We start from the raw sequence: 19550 nt of genomic DNA, 5'->3' as shown, positions 1-19550 counted from the left end.
ATGCCTTCTTAAAAGGACACTGGTATTAACAGCTCTGGCTGCAGTGTCTGCAGCATCTATGGCGCATCTGATACAATTATTGGAGATGAGCTGTCCCTCCGAGAATAGGTCTTGCACTGTGGACTTGTGCTCATCAGGTAGAAATTGGAGCAAGTGCTCCCTTTCATCCAAATTCACCCTGTCATACCTGGCTAGCAGTGCTTGTGTATTGGAGATGCGCCAAAAGCTTGTAACTTGTGAGTCTACCCTTTTCCACGAAGCATCTTAGATTCTTTGTCTGGGGATGGAGCATCTCCCAATGTTTGTGAATAGGCCCTTTTGCGTGCATTGGAAACTACCAAGAAATCCAATGGTAACTGGCCCTTTATGTATGCTGGATCTGATGGGGCTGGCTTATATTTCTTGTCAACCCAGGGGCGAGGATACGTGCCCTAACGGGATCCTTATATATTTCATCCACGTGTCTAATCCTACCCTAGAGCATGGGGAGTGTGTGTGAGGACTTCTGAGTAGTACTAAGAGTCTCAAACAAGAAATCCTCTTCCAGGGATTCCTTATGCAGCTGAACTCCATGGTAGTTAGCAGCTCTACCCAATACTTCTATGTATCCTACACTGTCATCAGGTGGAGAAGGTTTGGTAGGGTACTCATCAGGGTCATTTCCTGTAAGGGAATTGGTATTGTAATCTGTCCAAAGCCCGCGGGCATTGGTTCATTATCCGCAGGGAGATGCTCATCCCTATCATCTTGATCTTCAGGTGTATGTGGTGGTGAATGCTCAAGTGAAATTGGTAAAGGTTGAAACTGAGGAGAAGGAGGTGATGGAAGAGGGGGAGAAGGATCAGTCCCGACATTCTTCCTTTTTAAAGGAATGTGGTAGACCTCTTCTGACTCAGGTTTACGTGTTAATGCTACTTTTGTTGAAATATGCACAGTTGTTGGGTGGATATATAGTTCCTGCTGTTTTGGATCCGGTTTGGAAGGTGAAGCATCGATTTGTTGCTCTTTAGATGGAATCGGCACATCTGTTTGTTTCACGGCTGAATGTTTTCGGTGCCGAGATTTTGGGTGCTGAGGTTTTCGGATCCGAATTTTTTTTCAGTGGGGGAAGGGGTGGGGCAGAGCCTGCCTTTGACTTTGATCCTGAAGGTTTCAGCTTGGTGCCTGTTTTTGAACGTCTGTGTTTGGAGCCGGAAGGCTTTTGGGAGTGTCTTTGTGCCGAGCCGGAGGGCGGGGCGTCGGAAACATGCTCTCAGTGCCGACTGTGGCCTGGAGCCAGAGATTGGACCGAAGCCTTGTTTTTCAGCTGAGGTGGACTTTTGGGCAAGGGTGGATCTGTACTCGTGGTATGTTGCCCTTGCAGGATTTCTTCGTCCCCCATGGGCCGTAGTCGGAGATGGAGATTGGGTCTTGTTCCTCTTCATCCCTCATGGCGTCTTCAGCCTCTTGTTCGAATCTTCTTTGAAGATGTCCGGAATGAAACTTGCGTGTTGACTCTGCATGTCGCGGCGTCGAGCCCGAAGCATTTTCTTTGATCAGAAAGCTTTACATGCATCACAGTCCTGTTCACTGTGTGCCGGAGACAAGCAAGGGTTCCACACTTCGTGTGAGTCGGTGCATGGAAACTTCACGTGGCACCAAGGGTAGACTTTAAATGAAGTCTGTTCCATCTACTGCTGGCGGACCGATGCGGGTAGGCTCGACAGTCTTTCATGAGCTTTAGAAAGAAAGTTTTCTCAGTAAATATGATATGTGCAGAAAGGGATTACACAAGTGTCTAGCATACTGAGTGAAACCGGAGAAACAGTGTGAGACTGGAGTGCAGCAATACACGTCCGAACCCGATGGCAGAAAAAAACATCTAACATTGGAATCCATGCCCATGCGCACTATCACCCAAAGGAGGAGTCACCTACCTCGTGAATGGAAAAGACTACTTCGAAGGAAAACAAAGTGCGAACATCCTGACCCAACACTAGATGGCATACTTATGCAAAGCATAAGATCTACAGCTCACATGCCTCGAACATGTTGTTTTTATAGTAGTTAGGTGTTCTTGAGAAACATTCTTTGTTTAAATGTTTAAAAATAGCAAAGCATGGGGAACAAAATGTCACTTCTTGAAAAGGCATGTGCAACAAATGTAGATATTCCATTTCAATATGACAGAAGGAATTTAAAATGGGAATTGTTAAATCAATTCTAGTTGCAAAAGTAAAAAAAAAAAGAAGCCATGGAAAATTGCTTTGGTCAATGATCTTATGTGTGTAAAATATGAATAGAATTTCCCCTGACTGACTGCATGCATGAGGATGCAAACATAAATTACTAGGCGTTACATGTGAGCACTAGGATAACAAAGAAGACCTCTGTTTTACGTAATCTGAAGCATAATAATTACAACAAACGTCCTAAATGTGTCTTTGAAAATGGGGGAGGAAGAGTGGTGCAATGATTAGGGGCGGTTGCAGTTCAAACTGGAGAGACAACAAATTAATAGGCCGCATTTCTATGGTGAAACAAGACACAAATAGAAGTATATGAAGCATACATGTACACCTCATTACAGCATTTAATTTGCTTAAGGTTTTGACGATACACAGACCATGTAAGGAGAAAGCATGGAAATACATTCGAAGGCCCGGTTCACAATAACTTTGCTGAGACTTACACGTGTCATTCTTGAGGTTACTACTTATTTCCAAGAATTAGTCAGGAGCCAGGCTCACTCGTGAAATGCAGTAATAAGTTTGTGCTGTAATAAGTTTGGAGTATGACAAGAGTAAATCACATCTAGTCACAGCACAACCTTTGTGAATCAGGCCCAAAGAGTAGATTTCAAAGTACGCTGCTTGTTGGGACAAGTGGATCTTTTAAAAGGTAGTAGATTGCATTTTCTCTACACTCACACAAAATAAAATAGTGTATGATGGACATTTCCACTCTGGAAATCCATACACGCCTAGAATTGACTAGAGTCAATGACCAGGGTGGGAAGGCAGCTGTAAAGCTATCAGTTTGTGGACGAGCACCACTTTTTGGAGGTGTACATCCCCAATGTCATACTAGTTCCACACCTCAACCTAAAACATAAATCTGCAAATAGTCTGCCATATGGTCAAAATTGTTCCCACATCCTGAATCAAACAGGTAAAACATTTTTGGAAAAAAATTATGAAATTGGGATTCGTATGATGTATTTAAACGTGCAGCAGTTTGTAATGATATATGGATGTAGGTTTTTTTATTGTTACATGATTTAGAAGGTTATTTGTTATGGTTTATATTGTCTGAGTTGTTAGTGACTTCTTTACAGGAATTTTAGACTCTATTTTTGCCTTTCAGTGTGCTTTGAAGCTAGTTGGTTTCTGCAATTGCTTGACTTCAATCACAACTGGCTGATTGGAACTAAGGCTAAGAGAGGGTAAAATCAATTATAATATGAATGGTCCAAGACCATAAAGGTCATGTGTGTAAAATATTGCAGGATTCAATCTTAATATTAACAGCTTAAGACCATAATGGTAATCTATATACAGTATTGCATGACTCGCTGATAATTCTGACAGTTGTAAAATATCCTCTAATCATAGTTGGAAATTTTAATTGCATTCTAAAATTATACTACTGAATTTAAGGTTTAAGAAAGTAATTTTGAAAAAAACAAGTCAACACCTTAAATACACTGCATGTGTTTTTCATTAATTATTATTGCTGTAAATATGAGTTGCATCACATTGTTAATAACAGTAGAGCACAACTACAATAGAGTAATAATGATCCTATTCTAAAGTAATTCCACTGCAGTTTAGCTTGTGTATCTTGTAATTCTTTTTCAAAAGATGTTGCAGTCTTATTTTTCATAACCACATATTGCTTCGCATATAATTTGGATCCAGGTAATAGGTAGAAAAATGTGTTTGTATGGTGGAAAAGTAGAAGCAATTGCGATATGGTGAACAATGCATACATGTATTTTCTCAATATATGTGACCCTGGTGCTGATAGCCTGCATTTCAATTTTTTCTGCAGCGCAAAGTCCACTAATCCTCAGCTTAGCTCAGTTTAAGGGACTAATATGAACATTATTATATAGAAGAGTCATTGTTATTAGCCAGGGTTTATTATAGCACCACCTGCTGCCTAGTCTGTCTGATGCCACTGGGAGCAGGCAAGCAAAAGTATGACATCCTGAATATAAACCAGTGCGCTTCATACTTTGTACAGTGCCTCCGTGTTGGTTCTTATTCCATTATCAAATAATGATTTGATGATAGCTTTGTGCACTATAGTCACTATGATCAGTAGACTAATGGCAGCTTATGTTGCACCAAGATGGAAGAAAGAACACGAGTGTTATCGTGTAAAATATTTCTGTTGGGGGAAGCCAGTGCCAGCACTAAATAAGCAATGCTGATAGTTCTTCCTTAAACTAATACTTATATTATTTTTTAAAAGGTCAAAAAATATAATTGCAAAAAGGACATAGGTTGCACCGGAGTTAAAATATGCTGAGGATGGAATAACACACCCAACTTTAAAGCTGTCTTTTTAACTCATTAATTACATCGTGTTTTTGTACTTCGTACCAGTCAGACGGGATTTTTCCAAGTTCATCAAACTTAAGCTTGTAGTGGCTTTCTAGATTCGATCTGAAATACCACACAAACCATTTCCAGTATGACTGATCGGAGGTGTCTGGTGAGATGCTCCAACGGGCAGTATGGGGCCCCATTTCACGGTATCGCTTAAAAGGAACACCTCCAATCGCGACATCACTAGTGATCATGATGGGGCATATTTCAAGAACAAAGATATTGGAATCGCCCCATCTTGCACCCTTCACACAAGGGGGGCGGTGGTAGTGAACACTATGGTCTCCACCATGTCCCTTCATTGTGTTTGTGCACATGGCTTCGCAAAATGGACATATTACACAACATCCAACCAACTGCTCACAAAGGATGTCACGAGGTTTATTTCCCAACACCTCCAGAGTAGCATTTCTAAACTCCTGTTGCAGACTATTTACAACAATATCTAAAGCCTTGGCCATGGCTTCTTTTAGAAATTCAATGTCCGTAACCTTATGATCCTCTATGTCTTGAAGACTGTCTCTTGGAAAGAAGAACTTATTTTTAATGCGGCTACAAAACTCATCTAACCAGAAGGACACACCTCCATGTTTATCTTTAACCACTTTCGTCGATTCACAAATAGCTGTAAGAGTAGCGTTTTGAAAAGAATCAAGAGCCATATTTAAGTACCAGTAAAGAGAATTTTTGTTTGGGTCTAACAAATATTTGGTAATTGTGTTTTTTATAAAACGTTCAAACGCTGCTTTGGGTTTTTTAGCGTACTCCATATAGTTGTCAAAGTTTTCTTCCTCTGCTAAACATAGTAGAAGGTGGGTTTCAAGTTTTGAACGATTGCCATTAAAGGCTGGACAGTTACACAGCATCTCATCTGTAATATCGATGGCTGTTTTCTGATAAACTCCTTGGGCAATTTCTGCTCTCAGTTTATAACATAAAAGCTCAGCAAATGTTGCAATGGATTTTGTGGCTTCACAAGAGAACTTAAAATCCTGGAAAAAAAAATCCCTCCTACTTTTAAGATATGTAAGTGGATCATTGGCTTTCTGAAATAAATCGGACATCATTTTAAAACGGTTTGCTGCAATGTGGCAGAAGTACAAAGATGCATCTACTTTGTATTCAAGCTTGAATCTAAAGTGTGTGCGTTTAAAAGCAGCTTCTGTGTTCGTGTTGATTATGTTTAGTAATTCGTGAAAGTAAGAAATACAATAATCAGTTTCGCTTTTTTCTTTCTCTTCTATGTAACTAATAACTTCTTTTCTTAGGGTATCGGTCACTTCTCTTACTGTGTGGCGTTCATCCACTGTTATAGCTCGCTTCAAATGTGTGTTTTTTGAAATGTGTTCGCAAAATGTATCTGTGAAGTTTTCACATATTGCATATTTCCCAATTCGATCAGATAGGTCAGTTTCATGTTTAAACTGCGCCAGAAGAACATTTTGCATTTCAATATTAACATCTGGTCTTTCTGGAGGAGGAGTTGATGAAACCACATCTGTGACAAATGTGTTCCAGAGAATATTGAAATTAAATGCTATCTCCTCTTCACTCAAATTCTTGCCTTTGAAACTCAGGGCAATCTCTTTGCTTTTTCCACGCAGCGCAAATTCATAATTTGAATTCATTTGTTTTAATTTATTTTTACTACATTCAATTTTGATTTGCTCTTGGGCTAGTTTGATCGTTCTTTCTATGAGCTCATTTTTAACATTTATGAGCCTACTTTCAGTATTTCCTTTCCACTGGTTCAACATCTCACGATATTTGTCATCTTTAAAGAAATTTGCCACATTGATCATAATAGTGTCATAAGTTTCTCTAACCTGGCCTTCAATGTATGTTCTATCTACAGTCTGACTTTTATTGTTTTTATTTTGCACATTTAGCTCATTTTGCAGTTTAAGAAAACGCTCTCTTAACTTCCAGGTCCATGTCCCATACATGTTTTCTAACCTGTTGTAAGTTGCAATCTCTAGTGAATTCCTAAAGCTGAAAACAAAATTCTCATTCAACAGAGCACCCCACAGATCATTTATCCGCAATTTGAATTCTGACATTTTTAATGTAGTGCCTTGACCATCTTTTTTTACTGTCTTGAAAATAATGCTTTTGATCTTCTGAACATCTTGACTGTAGCTGGGACTAGGAGGGGCCATGGGCCCTGCTCCTTCCCAAAGGTGGGCAAAGTAATGTATGTGCTCATTTACATCAAATCTAATAATGTCATTGAAGCAAGTCAGGTCACAGCGCTCCTGCTGTGCTGCAATTAATGTCATGTCATCTAATTGTGCCTGAAGGTGTCTTCTTCCTTCCATATTTGCTTCTTTTGCCATAATATCTCCAACATTTTGATGCACAAATAGACAGCTTGTTGCGAGCCTTACCTTCTTCATTCGCATAAAAGCATGGACAGCGATTTGAAGAAAGGACTGCATCTCAGAAGTATTCTCTCCAAACATATTAATCAAAGTCATGTTGCCAAGTCCGATGACAAAGGTGGCCATCTCATTGTCATGACCGTAGTCTTGCTGCTTTACCTGCTCAGTGCTTCTTAGGCCTTCTGTGTCGATGACCAGTACATAGTCAATGTTCAGTTCAGTTCTCATTTTCTCCTCCACCTTGATCAGTTGCATAAATGCTCCTCGAGAACATCTGCCAGCACTCACCGCAAACTGAAGGCCAAACATGGCATTCAGTAAAGTGGATTTTCCACTGCTCTGAATGCCAAGTATTGATAGGACAAACACTTTAACATCTCCAAGGTTCTCAATTATTTTATCGATCACAGCGTCAATGTATTTTAACGGTACGTGTGCAGCGTCACCATCCATCAGTTCAAGGGGATACCCACAGACCATCAGATCTGCTGCAATTTCAGGCAATAGAGAGAAACATTTTTCTTTTTCAGGCAATGCATCCAAAGCTTCGTAAATTTGCCCTAGTTCCCTCAAAACATGTTCGCGGCCAAATGTGGAATCCCTGATTTCATTATAGAGTTTATCCAAACCGTGTTCATATGATTTCAGCAAGTCATGGTTTTTTCCAGTTCGCTCTTCCGCCATCTTCTTTGACCACAAACAATGAAATTGTTGATGTAGCATGGCAAGAGGTTCAGATGTTAGCCCAGCTAGGAATATTTGTAACCACTGCAGAAAGAACATCTTTCTTGAGTGTGACTTCGACAGATACTGAAGGAACAACCTCATAAGATCATTTAACGGGAAAGCTCTTTTTAACTGGTCCTGTCTAATGGAATGTTGTTCTGACTTTATTTCACTTTTCTGTTGTTCAATGTTCCTGTTTATGTTAGACTTTAATCGCCTACGATCCTTTTCCTTCTTACACCACTTGTGCCAAAGTTCTCCTTGAAGGGGAAGAAATGTATTTTTCACTTCTAATAACTTTTTTTCTTTTATAAGTTTGATTAAATCTTGTGCCATACATTTACCCTTTTTGCATTCTTCCATACTTTCATCTACGACAAACCCATGCATTTCAGCTGTCTTTCCACATTCTTCCAGACTACAAGCGTTGTCGGAACCTTTCAATAAGTGTTTAATTACTGAAGTTAGTTTACTGTTTAATTCTGATTCATTTCTGTTCTTTATTGCTATTTTTACTTGTATTCCTGGCTTGTTAACTGGGTTATGGTCTTTATCATCAAACAGACAGATCAGAGGAATTTTAGATGAAAGAACCTTTTGCAGAATTTTTCTGCTTTTTTCATTTAGATCATTCTCTGACAATAGAATTATATTGACAGCCGCAACTTGGTGTAAAAATGTGACTTGTTTCTCATGTTCTCTTGCATCTCCATGAAGGTTGGCGAAAGCAATGCATTCATCAAAGTTGTCATCATCACTGCCACTGGGGCAATACCAGGCTATATCCACCACACCATCCATCAGGAGGCAGTCTTTACTGCTACCTTTACAATGTCGGTGGAAAAAGATGCTGTGCTTCTGATTGCCCAATATATTATTCAAAATCTGTGATTTAGAAGATGGTGAAGGACCAAACCGAATGAATGACACTAATGGTACCTTAGCGTCTACAATAGGCTTTTCTTTACAGTCCTCTCTTTTTTCATTTGTATTGGTCAGCCATTTATTTTTACCTGGCGAAATGACCAAAGTGGGAATTCAAGCTCTAACGTGCAGGGATTTGGTACTAGAAGCGGCAGTGCAAATTGGCAGAATGCCAATTTTGTTGAAAAATACTGCCGCATATAGTCATCAGCACAATGAAAGATTGCCATTTGGACATCCATGGGGTGCACCTGAGCCGTCTGCTGTGGAGCTGGGTCAGTATTTTCATCACCCAAATCACTGAAAAAATCATCGATTATATCTGCAGATGTATCTGTTCTATTAATACAGCTGGAGGCGGTTTCACTATCCCTGCTTCCTTTTCCTTCATCATTGCATACCAAATACCTTGCTCGATAGTCCAGCATCATCAGTTTCTGCAGAAAGTAGAAAGGAAATTCACTCTCTGTTGTTGGTGGACATTCAACGAGACATGACTTGTCAATAATGTGAAAGTCTGACATCTTCATTTTCCTTGGATAATAATCTTGGAGATTAAGATTCTTAAGTAGATTCGAAAAACGTAAGTTTGTGATTGTTTCATTTGTTTGAGAATATGTTCTAGACACATCTCCAGGATCCTGAATTGGCACAACTTGTTGCCATACACTTTCCAAATCCTTTGCGGCTTTTTGAGACTTTAATTTATCCAGAGTTTCTCCAACCTTATCTGATATAAGAGCATTCAAATCGTTTTCTAGTGTTTTCCAGTCACCACATGTTTCGTGTTTTTTGAGAACATGGGCAACTTCACCTAAAAAAGATCCTGCCATGTGGCCTTTAATGAAGGCCAACTGACCTTGCTTCTGTTCTAAAGATACTTCCTTAATTTCTGCGCTCACCGTCAAAGCTTTCAGCAGTAAAAAGGCTTGGGCTTGGTAAGGATTGGACTCTCTTAAACCCAAATACTTTGTGTTTGCTGCCTTCATTTCATTAATCATGAACTCAATTTCTAGCTTACCAAGAAGATATCGAAAAGCATGACTCTGCGTGCAGTATCCTGAGCACTTTGCAATCGAGAGAAGCATCAATTCTTGCTCTACTCGCTTGGTGTTTCTCAGAAGGTTTAGAAAAGAGTACACAGATAAACTCACATTCAAGGTTGCTTTTACCTTCATTTCATGGATTGTCTCTGCTGAAGATTTAGGATCATACATCGATGCCATTATGTCATTCTTCGCACGCTGTAAGACATCGACAAACTGGTCAAATCCAGAAATGCTGATATTTTGATGCTGCTGCTTTTCAGACTCATAAATCCACTCCATGATTATAGAAGATCTAGGAAACTCTTTAACTGAGTAAATATATGGGTCAACAAGACAGGACATTAAAACTTTAATATATGCTGTTTCGTACACAGGGGACATTTTGTGTTTTTCAACAGTATTTATCAAAAAACCCTGCAGCACTGGATCCGAGAGACACATATCAACCCAAACATTGTAGGTTTTGATTTTCTCACTCAGCTTTTGTTTAAAGTCATTTAATTTTCTTAATTTCTCTTCAGCACTTGAAACCTGCCAGGATTTCACGTCTTCTAACAATAATTTAGCTTCATCCACTGCACAAAGTAGTTGCTCACCAGAAGCGATGGCAGGATATTTGGTTGTTAAACGATTGTAATAATCTAGAAGGCAAGTGGAGAGTTGGTGTGCATCATTAAAATTACTTTTGTGGTTATGCAAAATAATATCCCACACTGGTGCTAGGTGAAATCCTCTGTCAATAACACACCATGTTTTATTACTACAGACAAGACCAGATTTCCACTGTGGAAGGGAATCCACTTCTTCTGGGCCACCTGTTTTGGTAACATAAATCTGAACCATTTTCTGCAATTCTTCTTTATGTGTTCCTTTGGAAGATCCTTCTGAATTTTGTGTTGCTGCACTGAAAGCTGCCCCTAAATTAAGGCCAACGCCAGTATAGCTGGCACCAACATGTACATTCAGGGCTTCATTAGTAATCTTTCTTACTGCATCAAAATATTCTGCCTTGAAGCCTTCAGATGAGGCCTTCCACCAAAAGATCCCACCAAAATGAAGAGGTCCCTTATTTGCATGAGAACCAAATTGGTGAAAAAATTTAGCAACTTTACTGTCCACTGTACTCTTGTTGCCATCTTTGGTAAGAAACAGAAGTTGTTCAATTTGTTTTAACTGTGTTAGAGCAGAAGCTGAAAGTTTAAGATGATCCATCTCAAAGTAGCATGAGGCCAAGGGGATGTAATTGTACTTTGTGGTACAAATATAACTGTGGTCAGAGTGGGATTTATGCTCTGTTTCGGATTCTGAAGATTTGTTGTAATCAGCACTGGTTTCCACCTGAATACCCCAAAAGCTGGCTTTTGCTGAGCCGCTCAGGCTCAATCCCCATTTTTCCATGCTTCGTGTGAATTGTGACTCTGCTGAGGATGAGGAAAATTCTTTCTGCTGAAATACCGGACCTTGTGATGGGCCATAAAGTCTAAATGCTTCTGGAATACTAATTAGGTGTTCTCGCTTCTCCAGAAAATCTTCAAATGTTGTTGTCTTGTAAACGCCCTCAAGGGCAAGGCCTCCTGATGCATTTCTGAGAACCTCTTTATCAGAGGTATGGTTGTCCCTTTTCCCAAAGGCTCCTTCCATGCGAGTTAGGTCATTGTGTAACTTTTCTATCTCATCCTTCAAAGGCTTTGCAGTTGGCATCCAGTACTCCTTGGGTATGTCCATAGCTTTTCTGAGCTCCTCTTCCGTTCTTTTAAAGACTTCATCCTCGCGCCCCTTGCCATTTGACAGCATTTGCTTCATCTCTTCCAATTTGATTTTTGCTTGCTCCTGTCGGTTTCTCATCCGTGTACATTGTTCCTCTTGCACCTGGTTTATTGTTGTCTTCTCATCTGGAAGGTTAAATAGTTTTTTAAGTGCACGATGTTCCCAAAGATGCTGCACATAATCTTCAAGTTTTTGGTAGTCTTCATGTTCTATGAATTGCAAAGATTTTGCATTGCTTATGCCAAGGGTATCTTCTATTTTAGGCAACCAGTACCCTGGAGTCAGTCCCACGTCTTCAAGCTTCCTTTCAAGTTCCTTCTTTTCGATTTCTTTAGGAGTCGGCATCTGAAGGGCTTCATCCTTTTCAGACATTTCTAATAAAACAAGAAAATGGAAAATTAAATTTAATTGGTTTTATTGTCCTGTTTTTGTTAAACGTTCTATCATTTGTCCATTATCATTTCAGATGTATTGGCTGAAGAACAAATCCATCAACTCACATGAACAGAAACAAAGCATGTCTTAGTTTTTGCGTCAGCTGATATAGAAAAGGATGTGCAATAACAGTGTAATCACATTAAGTCAATGAATATTCTCACTGAGGAGGAGTCGTGGCTTGCATACCTGGAGTGCTACTTTAAATGAGAAACCTAGCAGCATTCCAAGCAGCCCCAAACCTGATTGGGTACTTTCTGCAGATGAACATCACTGACCAAGAAACACTTAGGTCCAGACATGTTCAGCATTGGCTGCACAAAAATTGATGGTGATCCTTCTACTCCTAAGATTGGTAACCATTAGTAACTGCGTCAACCAAAGTGCTTTTGGGAGACCTAGTGCTATTATAATGGCAGTGTGGCCCCTCCTGCCTGTAATTTGCTTAGGGATACATTTGGTCTCCCTAGTCCTTCGAAGCACTCATTCGCTGGAGCACCAGAGCATAAGGGAAACGGTGATGCTGATATAATATTTTTCTTCATTTAGCTCCAGCAATCCTAATGCATGTTACTTCTAAAAAAGCCACAGAAATAGTGGGTCCTTGTTTTTGTCCTAGCACTGACCTCTAAATGAGCTTCTTGAAAGCACTTCCTATGGTATGTCTGTACTACAGACCTTATTTCAGGTTGGAGGGGAAATTGGTGATAATGCACCCATTACATACCAATTTCACAGAGCGTTCCATTTACCTGGGATAGTAATTAGCATCTTTTCTGAGTTCAACACAGAATGATAAATATAATTCAAGACTGTCATTTTGCGCACTAATTTAGAACAATCTGCATTTTTCAGGCCATTTGAGCTGTTTAGAAAACAAAATGTGATGTCCACAGACATATGATATGAGGAAATATATGACAACCGAGGTGCTACACACCTCCCATGGAGGCAGTAAGTAGGTGCTATACAACTACCTTCAGGTGCTACTCAACTGCAATACACCATGGCCGGGGCAATGGTCATGTCCCACTACCAGATAATGCTACATGGAATATTATATTCATAGACAGATAACAAAAAGCCCCTGTTGACTAGTGAGTCACCACACAAGGTACTAGAAGACTCTAAGAAAGCACTGTGCACACTAACCAGGATCTAAACATCTACACCCAGATTAATTGAGTTTAAAAGGAAACCCTGAAAGGTTAAAAGCTAGACTTCCAGAGGCATGCATTAGATCCAACACTTTAGCCCATATAGTTTCACTGCATATACATGCATATTACCCAATGGCGGTTGCCATAGGCAGTAATAGTTAGGACCTAGTTTCCATAGACATAGGGCCCGATTCACAAAGGTAAGATGAAACGACAGTCTAATTGCTACAACTTTTGGTATTAACAAAGGACATTTACGAGTAGCAAATGCCCTTTGTGAATACCAAAAGTTGTAAAGTTAGACTTTTGTCTCACTTTACTTTTGTGAATCGGGCTTAAAGTGTTTCTGCTCTGCTAATACCTTTGATGCCATTTGACAATCTTCACAACATTTTCAAAAGTAGTTTACTGGGAAGCTGGGACTGAGAAAAAAGGGCAGGGGGGTCCCAAAACATGCTTTCCCTATGCAATTTCCCATAAGGATTTTGAACACAACTACAGTCCAGACCGCGGAACGGAATTACACACAATTTGGCAGAAAGTTAGCTCATGGTCCAGGAAGAGCCCTTTTTGTAATTTGGTATAAATCTGTTCAGTAGTTTTCGAGATATTAAAGAAAAAGAGAAATGTAGATATCTAGGGACGGGAATCCTCCATGGATCTGACAGATCTTAAAATGAGGTCTGATTGGCTGCTAACACTTCAACGAGGAAATGCTGGAAGCCGTGTTGGGACTCAGACTTGTTTGAGTCCCAAGAAAAAAGGTGAAAAAGTATATAAGTATATAAGGGGGCAGGGTCGGACCCTCCTGGTGGTGGGGTCCGACAAGGGCCCTACTGGGGGCCCAAAATGTTTTTTGCCCAATTTTACAAGTATTTTTGAGGGTCTGTGAATCTGCTGCAAAATTGAAAAAAACATGCAGTCTTCTCTTGGGGTCCGCCCATTCTCATAAAAGGGAGAGGGCTGCGCGCCCCCCCTCCTGGTCCGATCTCCGCCCCAGGAATCACCGTCATCCGAGGCCCAGTCATAGACTAATAGTGGGCCCCCCTCCCAGGGCTTTATTCGACCCCAGAGACCGCAACTCCCAGGGCAGGCACCTGGTATGTCCTGGGGTTCCCAACCCCAGGACATAGCAGATTCCTTGCCTGCACCTGTGCAGGCTGGGGTAAACTCTGATTGCTCTTGCCTGGTGCAATTTAAATCTCCTGCCACGTGAGAACAAACAGTACTTTTACCCCCGGGGCCTTTTTCAACCCCAGAGACCCCAAGCCCCGGGGCCTGGCTCCTGCTATGTCCCAGGGGGCCATCCCAAAGATATAGCAGTTTCCCTGCCTGCACCATTTCAGGCAGGGAAAATTCTTTTGCTCTTGTTTGGTGCAATTTAAAGCTCCTGCCAAGCAAGAACAAACAGTACGTTTACTCCCAGCGGGCAGAAGCAGGAAAAAGGCTCCTGCCCGCTGGGAGCTGACTTTTTATCTGTTCCCTGCCTGCTGTGAAGCGGGCAGGAAAATAGAGGAAAAAAACACTCTTGCCCACAGGAAGCGGCATTTTTAGCTTCTCCCTGCAGGCATGAGGCGGGGAGCTGGAGGGGAACGCTGGGGCATTGGGGCTCCCTCCACGGCCTTCAACAAAAAAGGCAGTGGGTGCCCTGTGTGAGCTCTAAGGCACCCACCATTTACTGGATAAGCCCAAGATGATAGGATCTCTGGAGCCAATACTGGGCCAGGGAAGGGGGGCTTTATGACCCCCTCACGATTTACATACTGGCCAGGCCATGGTGAATGGGATTCCTAGGGCCCATATTGGCCCGGGAGGGGGCTGCTGTAGTACTCTAGGTAAATATTTTGTACTGTGAACATTCTGTGTTATGTAAATACTTATGGAACTGTACTGTGAACATCCTGTACAAGGATCCTTTCTACAGTATGATGTATTGTCTCTGAATTTTTAACATTGAAATGTGGTCATTGTTCTAGTCAGTTAGACTGGTGGAGGAACTCCTGGGTGATGTTCTCAACAACTATGTAGCAGTTTGGAATATATCTTACCATATATGCGTCTTGCCCCCAGCTCATTACTACAGCTGCAAGCCCCTGTCCCTCTTAAGAGTAAGGCTGAGTCACATTTAAGAGTAAAGCCGGGCCCCAGGAGATGTGGTCTGCTGGGCAGAAAGCAGCCTGAGGAGAGGAGAAGCTTGCCTCCTCCCACTTTTGAATATGAAGTGGGTGCCCTTAGTGGGCTTCAGGGCATCAACCCTTTATAGGGCAGGCCACGAGGATTGGTTCCCATGCCCGCCTTTATAATAAGGACAAACCCCTGGAGATGAGAGGCTCCCAAGGATGGGGTCCCGGAGCCAAATATGGCCCGGGGAAGAGGGCCATGTACCCCCGCCCCTAAAAAAATACAAGGCCTCAAGGCATGGGCCTTGTAGCCAGTTTGACTGGATCCGCTCAACCCACTGCCGCCCACGGCTGAAGGCTGTGTGCGGCATGGGTTTGGCAGCATATGGGGGTGTGGCGGCAGGGCCTGGCCACAGAGGTTGGGTTAACGTATGGTAATTAAATATTACTTTGCGAGAAAAAAACCAGATTCACTGAGAAAAACAAAGCTTACAGAGACATTGTAGTTGGGAATTTAAAAAACCTTAGAAATTCACTAAATGAAACAAAGGTTACAGGTAAGTCTGGGCGGTGAACTACACTCTACTTGCAGAGTTTTCTGCACGCCGCATAACGCGGAGCTCGCTTGCGTTCAGAAAGCTGCCCTTCGATCAAAAATCTACTCGAGCGGCAGAAAAGAAGCAGCACCCGCTTGCTCTGTGCATGATACCTTTCGCGATGATTGCACAGTGCTCACAAGCACCTGGCACTGACAATCACCTAAAACTGCATTCATCTAAAGACACTGTGCAGCTCGCGGAGTCCGCTTAGTGCGGCAGAGTTTTTTGTGCATTTCGCGGAACTCCGCGAACTCCGCCCAGGGTTTGTGACAGGGACGTTATAGTTAGGTTCAGAATTTACACACACAAATTCATAAACATTCAGCAGTTATAGTTACAGCTATCTCAAGAAACTATAACTCATGCCCTAAAGTAACTATAACTCACATCCTGGCCATGCACTGCTAATTAGTCCAAATATTACATAACTCATGACATCTTCTTTGACATCTTCTTTGACATAATTGATAATATCGCTGCAACATTTGCTGTAAAATTAGTGATGAAAAAACTGTGCATGGTCGGGGCACGAGTTATAGATACCTTAGGGCACACATGTGTGTGTGTATAAGCTTAGCAAGGTGCGCAGAATTATCAAGAGAGATTCAGCATTCCCATCAAGTTCCACTAAGTGTTGTGCCATCGTAACAGGACAAACCACAGATACCGATTCTTGCTTTTTGAATTTCTTCTAGTTGAGAAAAGAGAAGTCTGTTGCTGTATTCTAAACAAGATTTCATCTGAGAATCCAAAAAATCGTATTTTGAGCCATGCCATAAAATTGTGACTATGGATTAATTCTAGGATTTGGCCAGGATCAAGATGATTTCTTAAGTCTAGAGGCATAGGTGAGACCAGGGCTGCACTGCAAAGTGGGGCAGTGCTCATTGCAGTGCTGGCATGTCACTGTGCATGCAGTGGCATCGCCATTGCCGTAATGCGCTGGGTTGGTAGACGATCTGGAGTCAATTGTGCTGACATCTGTGGGCCAAGGCTGCAGTGTTGGACAGGGAGGTGCGCCTAGTAACTTACGAGCGGTGCCTCCATCCACTGCAGGCCAACACAGCCAAGCACACAGCAGGGGGGATACCCTGAATCTGGTCTTTCAATCCAAGGTATGTACCCTTAGGTTGCACCTGTGCCTGGCATGCCAGAACTTCTGGGGGAGCGAAACCACCCCCCAAGGGCAACACTTCCTGGAAGTGTTTGGTAAGAGTCTGTCTGGGTCAGTCCTCCAGCAATTTGTCCATTGGACAGTGCATGAAGACTCCCCAAGCCAAAGGTGGCCTCACCAGGGGCAGTCCTGGGATGCTCTGAACACAGATCTGGCAACCCCTGACCCACTGGACACTGTCTCCCCCTCACCCCTTTCTCTGGATGTATACACCCTCCTGTCTGGGGAGGGGCTGCCAAAGACATCATGACTGGAGGAACGCTGGTGACAGCTGGCCCCCATCAGCTCTTCTGACACTAGGGAATCCCCTTCAATGGTGGGCCTCCTGGTACATAGTAGGCCAGCCTCCTTGCGCACCCCTGGGAAGCATCCAGGTTCTGGGACAGGGTTTGGGCAACCTGGACCTCCGCTCACCCCACCTCTCCTCTGGGACCTATCTGGGCTACTGCAAACCTCCCCCACCTCCCTAGGTTGGGGTAATCCTGAGCCACTCCCTGCAGGATCACCGCCAGATGCTTCTTCAGACCCTCTGGACTCCACCAAAAGATCTGCCCCAAGAGCAAGCTCCCTGGGGTCAGAGAACTCACTCATCCGGGTGTTGGCATAGCTCTGGAAAACAGGGACTGAACATATGCTCTACAGTATCCAAATTACAAAATTCCTTCACACGTGTTAACCAAACTACCCTACATCCAACTATCCATTGCCTCAGAAAAGTACCTCACATCATCCCCACAAGACTGGCAAGACAGTGTCTGATTGTTTCTGTCACTCAACCCACACTCTTCTGGGCAGTCTCCATATTCACATACCAGGGCTTCTACAATGGGGGAACCCCTATCCTTGCATCCTTCTTCTAGAGTGTCCTTCCCACAACAAGAAATATGACAACGAGAAATATGACCCCCTGTGCCAGGGACCCTGTGCACCACTGGAGCTACCTCATAATCCTGAACCCCCTGGCGTATGTCAACCCCCTTCTTGAAGTAGGGCACCAAATCTCTGGCCGGGTGAACGTCTCCCTCAGTACTGGGCATAATGCTTTCGCTCCCACCATCTGTGCTGGACCTAGCCCTCCTGGCTTCCCAGTCCAGCTCTCTCCCTTTGAGCTCATAGGCTAAAATCATTTCCCTTTCCATCAGCTCTATTTGCCTTTTTACCTCCTCTAACTTGAACTTCCTGGCTCTCAGCCTATTCTTCAGCTTCTCTGAAGACAAACCCTTGGCACATCTTCCCTTTGAACTGGCTTGTTGGCCTCCACACTAGGATCGTCAGAATTCCCATTGGCATTCCTGCTGCTACTCAGGCTCCCACTGTCTTTTGTAGCCCTTTCTTTTTGCTGAGGCCTATTACTTCGACTTTGACATTTGTAGGTCAAGCCAGTGCAGCACATGTGCTGCTTTGCATGGCATGCAGTATCAGCGTATGGACTTGAACCCCGCCCACTCTCCGCCCATATTTGTCATTGGCTTGTATCATTGTCCTTCATAACTGCTGGCTTCTGATTCCTTAATAGGCTTGTTTGTCCCTCCTTAATACCGCCTTGTTGTAATTTGTAACCTTCCATGAGGACTGGCCCTTTTACTTCAGTTGTTACAGAGCATGTCTTATTTACTCTGTAAGCACTATTTTCTTTAACCACTTGGATGCTATGACATGTCCCTAGAGCCCCATGTAAATTACGTTGAAATGAATGGGAACTCCATGACGAGTTACCCTTGTCATTAGCATCCAGTATGAGCTTCTCCTACTGCAGGCAGGACATGCTTCCTCACAACATTCAGCGTGCCATGCGCGGTTTCACGGGGTGCTTTTGTTCTGCGTGGCTCGCCATATCCAACTTCTAAAATATCATGTGTTTATCTTTTGCAGCACGCTATGCCATGCTTTCACTTAAACAATGCCATGCCCCACTTTGACTTTAATTCTCTTGAAAAAAGGCAGCCACACATTTCTTTTGGTCTACCCTGTGGCTGTATTGTACTTGTTTGTTGGTTCCGGTCCAGTTGCTGGTTTCTTTCTCTTCCTTTCTTCTTTACCCCCCTCCCGTTGCTTGTAGTCCCGCCCCATCTCTCTCATGTTTATACTTCCCCCAAACCTCCTCAAGTATGACCACCTCACTTTCAGCGGACAAAGTTTTTGATTTCACTGCCGGGGACCCCTTTAAACATGAGTTGTCTAACGTTAGTTCTCTGGTGGATTCCTTCTGCCTTTGGGTTTTTGATGGTATTTAGGAGCGGAAGCAAGGTACAGAAATCATATTTCTAAAAATAGTTCATCGCGAGACAGGATGTAAGCCCACGAATGGGTGGGTGGGTTGCTGGAAAGAGGAGAAACCCCATACTTTGAGAGTGTTGTCATGCTTGCTTTTAATGTTGCGCGGGGGGAGTCCCTTAAACGCTGCTAATTACTAATTTGTCTTTTATTGGGAAATAGGGACCGTTGCATGTTTTACATTTAGATGAAATGGAAAAAACCAAACTGTTCTCTCTGACTTATAGTTTAGCGTTTTTTCACTTCTCGAGTGTTTGGAGGTTGGTTGTTCCGTCCACGCAAAAAATAAGCACTGTGTGTTTGTTGGAATATAGAACTTATGAAAAGGTCAGCATGTATAGATATG

At 42.5% G+C, this 19550-nt stretch overlaps 1 pseudogene across 1 annotated transcript in view; it reads right to left on the bottom strand.

The window, feature by feature from the left end:
* Positions 1-4437: 4437 nt before the first annotated feature.
* LOC144763949 (interferon-induced very large GTPase 1-like) overlaps positions 4438-19550 on the bottom strand; it is a 123730-nt pseudogene continuing 108617 nt past the window's right edge. The window contains exon 3 of the transcript XR_013596283.1: positions 4438-11816. The product of XR_013596283.1 is annotated as an interferon-induced very large GTPase 1-like (transcript). The remainder of the gene's footprint in view (positions 11817-19550) is intronic.

Source organism: Lissotriton helveticus, chromosome 6, assembly GCF_964261635.1.
Source record: "Lissotriton helveticus chromosome 6, aLisHel1.1, whole genome shotgun sequence".
Taxonomy (NCBI): Eukaryota; Metazoa; Chordata; class Amphibia; order Caudata; family Salamandridae; genus Lissotriton; species Lissotriton helveticus.
Note: the sequence above shows the minus strand (reverse complement) of the source record. Positions and strands in the feature narration are given on the sequence as shown.